Here is a 10,903-nt window from a genome sequence, read left to right as displayed (position 1 = left end):
AAAGTCTCAAAAACAGTTCTCACCGGGCTTATTGGGCTGCAGCCACTGTAGGCTTCTTGTGGCATTGAAGTTCTGGCTTGGGGTGGGGCTGCTGGTAAACTGGTTCTCTGAGAACAAAAACCGCACAAGTGACTTACAGTGTTTGCCAGTACCTGCAGTTAAAAATTCCCACTGTGGCCAGTTTCGATTCCCACAAGTTTCAACCGACCAGAGTTGCAAAACTTCTAAATATTAACAAGCTCTCAGGCTGGCTCCAGCCAGTGCTGCTTCAGGTCTTCTTGCAGATCCTCTGCCAGGAAGCTCCATCCACATGGCTCAGTTCATGGAGCCTTCAACCCACTCCCTCATCGAAAGTGGAATCCTCTCCCATCTGATGCTTCCTACCCATGGTTCTCTGCTCGACCTTCCTCCCCAGGATTAATCACTTTCTAATAGTCGATATATGTTAAAATATGTTTTTATTTTTATTTTTCTCCAACTTCACTGAGGTATTGATTCCGGACGCATGCAGTAGTAAGTGGCAGCTTGCAGCAAGCAGCAGCACGCGGTAGCTGGAAGCAGGGTCTTAGTTTCCCAGACTGGAGTCCTAACCGCTGGACCACAGGGGCCAAAAGTTAGGGCTAAGTTCCCTAGTCCTGCCTGCCTAGTCAAGAACAAATTCAGGTGAGGACGCAGAAGGTAAAGAGTAAAGTAAAAAGTTTATTGAAAGGAAAATTACAGGCGGAAAGGCGCATGGGCGAGCTGAGAGAGACAGTCAAGCCTCTGGGAAGTTTGAATCCTTTATAAGGGGCATTTCTCCAGGTCTGTCTTCCCTCAGGTCAATCACCTTGCTTTGCTCCACACTGGTAAATTTGTCTCAGGACTCTCCCCTGAGGTGCGCATGTACACTTTAGCCATTAAGGTGTGGCTAACCTCATGTACACCATTTGAATCTCAAAGTGAAGTCTTCTGGGAGGAGCAAGACTCATTATGGCCTGGAATCACCCTCCAACTTTTGACTCCAAGGAGTCTTTCTGTACATGTTACAGTTCGGTTCAGTACAGTTGCTCAGTCGTGTCCAACTCTTTGCGACCCCATGGACTGTAGCACGACAGGCCTCCCTGTCCATCACCAACTGCCAGAGTTTCCTCAAACTCATGTCCGTTGAGTTGGTAATGCCATCCAATCATCTCATCTTCTGTCATCCCCTTCTCCTACTGCCTTCAATCTTTCCCAGCATCAGGGTCTTTTCAAATGAGTCAGCTCTTTGCATCAGGTGGCCAAAGTATTGGAGTTTCAGCTTCAGCATCAGTCCTTCCAGTGAATATTCAGGACTGATTTCTTTTAGGATGGACTGATTGGATCTCCTTGCAGTCCAAGGGACTCTCAAGAGTCTTCAACACCACAGTTCAAAAGCATCAATTCTTTCGTGCTCAGCTTTCTTTATGGTCCAACACTCACATCCATACATGACTACTGGAAAAACCATAGCCTTGACTAGATGTACCTTTGTTGGCAAAGTAATGTCTCTGCTTTTCAATATGCTGTCTAGGCTGGTCATAACTTTTCTTCTAAGGAGTGTCTTTTAATTTCATGGCTGCAGTCACCATTTGCAATGGTTTTGTAGGCCAAGAAAATAAAGTAAACCAATGTTTCCACTGTTTCCCCATCTATTTGCCATGAGGTGATAGGACTAGATGTCATGATCTTAGTTTTCTGTATGTTGAGGTTTAAGCCAACTTTTTCACTCTCTTCTTTCACTTTCTTCAAGAGGCTCTTTAGTTCCTCTTCACTTTCTGCCATAAGGGTGGTGTCATCTGCATATCTGAGGTTATTGATATTTCTCCCAGCAATCTTGATTCCAGCTTGTACTTCATCCAGCCCAGCATTTCTCATGATGTACTCTGCATATAAGTTAAATAAGCAGGGTGACAATATACAACCTTGACATACTCCTTTCCCTATTTGGAACCAGTCTGGTGTTCTATGTCCAGTTCTAACTGTTGCTTCCTGACCTGCATAAAGATTTCTCAAGAGGCAGGTCAGGTGGTCTGGTATTCCCATCTCTTTAAGAATTTTCCACAGTCTGTTGTGATCCACACAGTCAAAGGCTTTGGTGTAGACAATAAAGCAGAAATAGATGTTTTCCTGGAACTCTCTTGCTTTCTCGATAATCCAACAGATGTTGGTCTCCCTTATTTTTTACTCAGACAGGATTTTTTCCTTCTCTTTGTCTTTGCCATGATTATTCCCTTGAGGTGTTTACTAGAGACTCCAGTTCAGTTCAGTCGCTTAGTCATATCTGGCTCTTTGCGACCCCACGGACTGTAGCACTCCAGGCTCAAACTCATGTCCACTGATGCCATCCAACCATCTCATCCTCTGTCATCCCCTTCTCCTGCCTTCAATCTTTCCCAGCATCAGGGTCTTTTCCAATGAGTCAGTTCTTTGCAAAAGGTGGGCAAAGTATTGGAGTTTCAGCTTCAGACTCAGCCCTTCCAATGAATATTCAGGACTGATCCTTTAGGATAGACTGGTTGAATCTCCTTGAAGTCCAAGGGATTCTTAAAAGTCTTCTTCAACACCACAGTTCAAAAGCATCAATTCTTCAGTGCTCAGCTTTCTTTATCATCCAACTCTCATATCCATACACTGGAAAAACCATAGCTTTGACTAGATGTAACTTTGTTGGCAAATAATATCTCTGCTTTTTAATATAGCTCTACAAGGCATGTCGGATGTTAGCTCTCTGTGTGATAGTTGCTCAGCTGTGTTGACTTTTTGCAATGCCATGGACTGTAGCCCACCAGACTCCTCTGTCTGTGGGATTCTCCCAGCAAGAATACTGGAGTGGATTGTCATTCCCTTCACCAGAGGATCTTCCTGACCCAGGGATGAAACCCTGGTCTCCTGCATTGCAGGCAGATTCTTTACCATTTGAGCCACAGGGAAGTCTCTTGTTACAAGAGACTAAGATTAGCTATTTACCAGTCAACAGGGAGCTGGTTATAAATTCCTCAGCTGGACCCCACCTGTCTCTTATCTCAGGGGACTGACTGACTGTAAATGTCCAGCCTGGAGCTTTCAGTATGACTGACAAATGAAAGTGTATATACTTAGGCATACAATGTGATGACTTGATACACATGTACGTGATTATCAGGCAGGGTTTCCTGCCTTCCAGGTACTATCTGTAGGTATCATCTCATCTAACACTTACAACCTTTCTAGGTATTGTATCTCATTTTGAAACAAGAAGAAAGGGGGCAGGGCACAACTTTTGAAAGAATGACATAGCCTGTGGATATAACGTAAACTGATTAGAATCAAATGGGCCCATGATGGCAGACAAGTCAACTTCGACTAGACTTTGATCCTCAATCAGCAAGCTAAATGACACACCCAGAGGTGCCACGACAGTTCCAAGGCACCATCAAAACCAAAATGTGGTCAGTGGCCCAACTCCTGGAAATCTCCACCCCCTCCCCAAAGTAGTTAGAATAATCCTCCCACTCATTAGCCTATGAAATTTCCCAGCCCATAAAAGCTAACCACACCACACTTTGGGGCCCCTGTTTTCACCCTCTGCAGTGCCCCCACACTTTGTCTATGGAGCATGTTTCTCTCTGAATAAAACCACTTCTTAACTATCACTTTGTCTCTCACTGAATTCTTTCTGTGATGAGATATCAAGAACCTGAGCTTCATTACTGTGGGCTTTGGCTGGGTCCGAGTGCTGGTCACGTGAGTTCAAGTCCCAATCTAAGGTAAATGGTTTCAATTTTACTGGTGATGAAACTGAGCCTCAGAAAGCCTAAGTGACACTCCTGAGATCACACAGATGCTTAGGAATGGAGCTGGGATCCAAATTCAATCTGTAGGCACCTTTGATGGGGACACCCAGTACCCCACAGTGTGTTTTGTTTCTGGCCCTTCTTGTGACCTTCAGCCCCCCTCCTCCAGCTCAGCATGGGTAGAGGAGGGCCCCCTCTTACTCAACAATGGCCTATTTTTCTCCCAGGCCACCCCTGGTCCTTCAGAACCCCAGAACTCAGAACACTGTGGCTACGGCTGCTGTGGCCTCAGTGTGTCCAGGAAGGGACTCCATTTCTGCCTCTGGATTTCTTTAGAGCACTCAGCTGCTTTTGGGTCCTGCTCTGGTCACAAAGAGAAGTCAGGAGCCTACTCTTCAGCCCACGACTGCCCTCCTCAAGGGCAGAAGAGTTCGTTGCCCCAGCCCTGGCTCAGCCCCAGTGGGCCTGAGAGAAACCAGGCATCTTTCAGGTATGAACTTGAGTGAAAATGGCAGTTCTGACTGAAGGGCTCTGCCCTGACAGCCTTCCTTCTGCCAAGGTGGTTATAAATTTAAGTGTGAGTTTTAACATAAATGGTTACACACTAAGATGACCAAGAGGGCTTAAAAAGAAAAGATGCCCAGACTCACCCCACCCCAGATCAATGAAATTGAATCCAATGTGTTTGCGTTAAAGCATCAGTATTCTTTTTAAGCGCTCTGGGAGATTGAAATGCACAGTCATGGCTGAGAACCACTGAAACAGGGTTTGCATGAGAATTAAATTAGCTTATTTATTCATTCATTAATTCAAATTCCTTGAGCTCCAAATCTTGGCCGGGCACCATTTGAGGAGGAGGGGAAACAGCCACAGCCGTGAACAATGGCACTTACATTAAAAAGTTAGAAATATAAACAAGATGCAGTGGGATGTAAAAATAGAAAATTTGAAGCAAACTGTTGTGATATGACCAAGAGTGCTCAAAGTTGGAGTTTGGGGAGAGAGAGTGGCCTGTGGAGACCCTTCTGAGTTGCTGGTGCTTGCACCTGGACCCTTCAGAAAAGGCTGAATGAAGATCAGGTTGAGGGATTTCAGGCCAAGGCAAAGGCCCAGAAGCAGGGTGTATTTGAGGACAGGAAAGGAAAGCAACGTGGCTGGTGCCCTGTGAATGGGAGTGGAGAATGGAGGGCTGGTGTCAGAGGGAAAAAGAGCTACGGAGGCTGGAGTTGGCCTGAGGGGAGAGACGCGTGATGGGATTGTCCAGGACAGCCAGCCGAGGACCTTTCAGTAAGAGAGCAATGTGATCCACATTATGTTTAAAAAGAAAATCGATAACTGCTGTGAGGGAACTGGATGAGGGGAAGTAAAGAGAATGAGTAGAAGGATCAGACAGGAGGATACAGCTCCAACTGGACGAGGGCCGACAGTACGGGGATGAGGGGCCTCTCTGGGAATGCTGGTGGAGACAACACACACACACAGTGCTCAGCGCACCAGCGCGGGGTAGCGAGCCCCTCCATGGTAGCTATTCTTGTTCTTATTAATAAAAATTTCCTATCATGGCACTCTCCTCGAGTTGGGTACGGGGGAGGGATGCTGGAATCTGTGGGGACTGGTCAGATGGTGCCTGAGGGGATACAGAGCAGGCAACAGGGATGCCTGGTCAGAAGGGCAGGCGCTGGGAGAACTGAGGTCCACAGGCCCAGCGAACAGAGGAACCTCAGCACACGGTGGGGACTAGGGCCTGGGGTTGAGCCAGAATGGGGTCCAGAGTCTGAGGGGAGCCCTGTGATGAGGTAGGACAGAGCCACAGCCACAGCGAGTCTCAAGAGAGAGCACACGAGGGAGACAGAGAGAGAGACTCCTCTCCTCTCCCCACAGCCTGCTCCCAGAGATGCAAATAGGTCACTTCTTTGCTTCTTTCAGTAAAATGTCAGCTTCTGAGTGATGCTTTCCATGTGACCCTATTTGAAATGTCAACACCCCACACACCTTTATCCCTTTCAGATCTTCTCTGACTTTTCTCCTTAGTGCTTTATAAGCATGTGATATACTCCGTATTCTTTCTGTCTCATTTGCTTTTTCCCTCTTCTAGAATATAAGCCCCATGAACGCAGGAGGAGTTTTGTTCACTTCTCTACCTAGAACAGTACTCAGCACACATGAAGGCCTTAAAAAATATCTGATGAATGAGCAAAATGAATGAGTGAGTGGGTGGATGAATGAATGAACAGGGGTTGTGGCTGGTTCTGCGAGGCCGGAGGGAAGGAAGAGTGAAGTGGGCAAAGTCCGACTGTGAAAGGCTTTCCACACAGCTCAAGGGGCTTGAGCTCCATCCTGTGAGACCTGGGGCTCTGGAAGCCTTCAGGGGCTCCTGTTTTAACCTGTCCAGGTTAGCAGGAAACCTGACTCCTCCCTCTCGGGGCCTCCCACTTCTCCTTCCCCGTGAATTGCTCAGGAGTCCCCGGGAATGCTGTGTCCAAGCCCTGTGAGGGGAGAAAGCGCAGGGCAGCCCCTACAGTCCCCACTGTCTTGGCTGCTGGGTCACCCACAGGCTTGAGAAGGGCTGGCACAGTTCTCCCGAGTCCTGGAGCTGAGGTGAGACCGCTGGCCCAGGCTTCCCTTCCCTCTGACAAGAGCCATCTGGATCTCTCAGAGAGAGTCTAGCAACCTCGAATCTTGTGATTTCTTTCCTGAAGACCCATTGGTACTTTGGCAAATCCCTCCCACGCCTGCCAGACAAGAGATTTTGGGTGCCAAGGGGTTTGGAAGGGGTCACCAATGGGCAGTCACAGAAAGGCTATGAGTGGCTCTCACTGTTTTCTGTTTATATAATAGATAAGGGGTTATTCTGGTGATTGCCTGTAAAATAAAAGTTAACTCTCTAGCACTTAAATGTCTTCATCTAGACAGAGAAATTTAGATGAGAGTTTCTCTTGCAAGTAAATTAATCAATGAACAAACAAATAAGCAAACAGGTGCCAATGAAAGAATAGAGCTCACCATCTGGTTCTATAAGAATGAAATCATTAGTCATTGCAGTCGCTGACCTTCAGTACACTCTGAAAGGAGTTCAGGGCAAAGATGAAGAATGAAGTACTCTGTGCTCCGGGAAAACTGGCAGACTAGGTCTTCAAAATGGCTAAATATTTTTAGGAGAAATTTTTATGAACCAAGTTTCTTGCGTTTTCTCATACTTAGAAAAGCACTAAAACCAATAACTAGGACATTGGTTCCTTGTGACCAATAGCAACCTTCTACCAAGATGTGTGTTTGATTACATGTACCCCTTCACCAAAATTATATATATTCTGACCTCCTCCCTTACATCTTTTGAGCAGTTTCTCAGAGCCATCTGAGAGACTGTCTCCCCAGGCTATAGTCTTCAAAAAGATACTAAGTTCAACCCACAGCTCTTATGTTGTGTGTTTTTTCCCAAGTCGACAAAGGTGAATTAATACTAAGAACAAAAGCTCCATCTGATAGTCATCACCCTGTACCAGACTTCCCCAGGACTAACAAGTGGCATGTTATCTGTGGGTCCTGGGATTCTGGGGATCTTTAAGCACCTTTCAGGCTGGGTGGCAGTAATGAGCCCTTTGGCTGAAGTGTAGATTTGAGTAATATGCATCACTCAGCTTTCCAGAAAACCAGGCTCTCCACTCTGCCTTCATCCTTATCTCAACTCTCCCTTATTGATTTTATTTTATTTTTATTTTAGTTCTCAACCTACAGGCTGCACGGTAAAATTACCTGGAAGGCTTAAGAGACCCAACAGTAAATGACAATACATGGATCTCAGTTGGATTCTGATTCAAACAAATCTAAAACTTAGGGAATAATCAGAGTAGTTAATTGCCTAGATATTTGATGATATGCGGGATTAGAGTGAATTTTGTTAAGTGTGATAATGGTGTTGTAGTTATGTTTTATTATCAGATTTTCATCTTTTAGAGATTCATGATGAAATATATATGGATGGAATAGTACGATGCATGGGACTGGCTTCAAAATAATCCAGGGCAGGGAGCTGACAGGAGTATAAATGATATGATTGGGGGTGACAACTGAGGTTGAGTGGTGAGTTACCGTGGGGGTATGTTGTACCATACCATTCTGTTTTTATGTTCAAAATTTTCCAAATAGAAAGTTAAAATAATCACCTGGAGAGTTTTTAAACATACAGGTATCTGGACCCCACCTTGAGCAATTTTGAATAATAAAGGGTCAGAGGAGAATCAGTATCACCTTAAAAACTCCCTAGAGAATTTTAATGTGAATCCAGGTTCTTAGTTCATGTTAGTTGTTCAGTCCTGTCCAACTTGTTGCGATCCTATGGACTGTAGCCTGACAGGTTCCTCTGGGAGTCTCTGAAAGTCTTCCCTGGGATTCTCCAGGCAAGAATACTGGAGTAGGGATGCCATTTCGTCCTCCAAGGAATTTTCTCAGCCCAGGGATTGAAACCGGGTCTCCTGCATTGTGCTAATCAAGCACAAGTTCTTTATAAATCTTCACAACTACTCTGGGATGAAAGGCTACTCATCCATTCTGCAGAGGGAGGTGTTGTGCTCTGATAGTGGACTTTGCAAATCTGAGAATCTGTGACCACTTCCCAAGTACAAAATCTGAGGCGTGGCCATGAGAGCAGTATGGTATAGTGATTTAGACCTGAGGTTAGCAAACTTTTCCTGAAGAGGGCCAGATAATAAGTATTTTTGGCTTTGCTGGCCACATAGGGTCTCTATTACAACTACTTAACTGAATAGTTGTGGCAAAGGCAACCATAGGCAATAGTGATGGAATGGATGTAGCTGTGAATCCTCTAACACGGTATTTACAAGAAAGGCAGTGGGCTGTAGATTGCCAGCCCTGGTTTAGACCCATATGCATTAGGCTTAGATATACCTGAGCTCAAGTCTTGTTCCTTCTTCTCGGGTGGGTCTCCACCTTTGTAAGTTGGGCATCATAATTGTACCTACCTTACAGACATGCTGTGAGGGTTAATGAGATGATGCGTGTAAAGCTCAAATGCTAGTTTAATACACAGTGATTGATTTATTACTATGACCAGAGTGCGACTGGGGATAGGGACTGCAGTGGTGAGCCAAAAGAGAAGGGCCAGAGGATCAGAACCCTTTCTCAGGGCCCTAGAAGCATCAAAGCTCTTGCCATTCCTTCCTGCTCTCCTCCCTCCTGATAAAAAGGCACACTTTTATCTCCTTTGGGGAAGGTAAATGTTCCTTCTGTCAATGTGTTCTTCCTTACCTAGAGTTTATAACATAAACCTTTGAGTAGTCAAAAATCCTTTTTTATTTTCCTGAAAGGCCTAGTTCTTGCAATTCTGACTTGCAAGCCCCTCCTGAGTTTTAAAGGCCTGTTTTGTCACCCCAAACCAAAAATTTGATTCTGTTCTGTTGCCAGCCTTAGTCCTCCGACTTCTGAGACAGAGCACGATTAGATGGTGGATACCAGAGATGGAGGTTGGAATCAGGGAGCCTCTGATTTAGACAGTTACTGTCTAAAGACACTGTTCACTGCACCAGTTTCACAGGGGCCACTAGAGAGACAGTACATCATTCTGGTTAAGGACATGGATTCTGTAGCTAGATTGCCTTGTTTGAAATCCTGTCTCTGTCACATGTTAGCTGTATGGCCTTGGACAAATCACTTAACCTCTATGTGCCTCATTTTATACTCACTAAATGGGGGTTATAATATTACTATCTTATAGAATTGTCATAGGAGAGATGATGGCGGGAAATGCATAGAACAGCCATACATGACAAGTATATTTAGCTACAGGTATTTATAAAATTTAACACTGTGACCAATTATCTAATACCAATTATTTTAGTATTAGACCAAAAAAATTACATTAGAATATTTACTTTTACAAAATTCTCAGATAGTGTACCAAACATATTTACCAGGTACATATCAAATATCTACTCATTCATTCATGTTTATTTGCCTATCATAAATACCAGGTGCTAGGAATACAGCTCTCAAAGAAATTGAGGTCCTTATAAATTTAATCTGGACTAGCTATTTGCCGTGTTCAAAACACTTGAGTAGTCTGTACGCCACATAGGAAAATGGCTCTGTGCTTAAGCACAACATGCAAAGATCTGTGACAGTGATCCTATCCTCTAAATTATCAGGGAAAACGTTATTGGGAAGAGCGGCATTTAAAGAGAGACAACTGCTGACCCAAACCATCTGAACAGATAAGAACTGTGAAAGAAAAGATAAAAAGGAAAAGAAAAAAAAATGAGGGAAAATAAAAGAGGAAAGGAAATCATGTTATAGACCTAATATGTACTCTTATCAGAAAGGTATCTGGATATATTTTACATCATTGAGTAAGACAGTTGGACAATGAACAGTATTGCCTAATTCCATTTATTAATATGTTTACATATGTACATTTAAATATACATTCATACTGGCATTTTCAACATTGGTAAAGATTCATTCCAAACTGAGCCACTTTCTCAGGGGTGGGGTTGTGGGAGAAATTTTTGTTTTCTACTTGACATTTTTTATTGTGTTGCTTGGAATTTTTACATGTGTACATTATGGTGATTACTTTTGAAAGAAATATTTACACTTGAGAAAATTTGCTCAAAAGTCAAATGGGGTACACTGCCAGTAGTAAGCTTCCCATCAAAAGAGGTATTCAAGCAGGAGTCGGGGGAGCCTGAAGCAGAGGCTGTGATAGGGATTGGATTAGTAATCTCTGAGACCCAGAGGCTCGCCTTGGGATTCTGGACTGAGTTTCATATCTAAAAATATTCTTACCTAGTGTCTGGGGAGCCAGTGGGCTTGAGTGTTGGTTTGTGATTTGGCTTTCTGTTGCTCCGAGTGGGACCCTGCTGCTCTGAGCTAATCTCATGCAGTTTCAATGGGCCCCAAGGTTAACCTCACTGGCAAAATTTGCCTCTCCTTTTCCAGCTTGCTTTGCTGAGCTCTGGGCACTGCTAGGAAGCCAGTGGGGCATGCCCAGGCCATGTTCTCCACATCAGGACTGACCTTTTAAGAAAGGAGATGGAGAGGGAGTGATGACGTGGGTCCCCACCACCCGTGGTGATAAGAGTCCTTGTTCTTTCTCCTGCCCTTGAAGGACAGCC

Source organism: Muntiacus reevesi, chromosome 2 (assembly GCF_963930625.1).
Source record: "Muntiacus reevesi chromosome 2, mMunRee1.1, whole genome shotgun sequence".
Classification (NCBI taxonomy): domain Eukaryota; kingdom Metazoa; phylum Chordata; class Mammalia; order Artiodactyla; family Cervidae; genus Muntiacus; species Muntiacus reevesi.
This window is presented reverse-complemented; position numbering follows the sequence as displayed.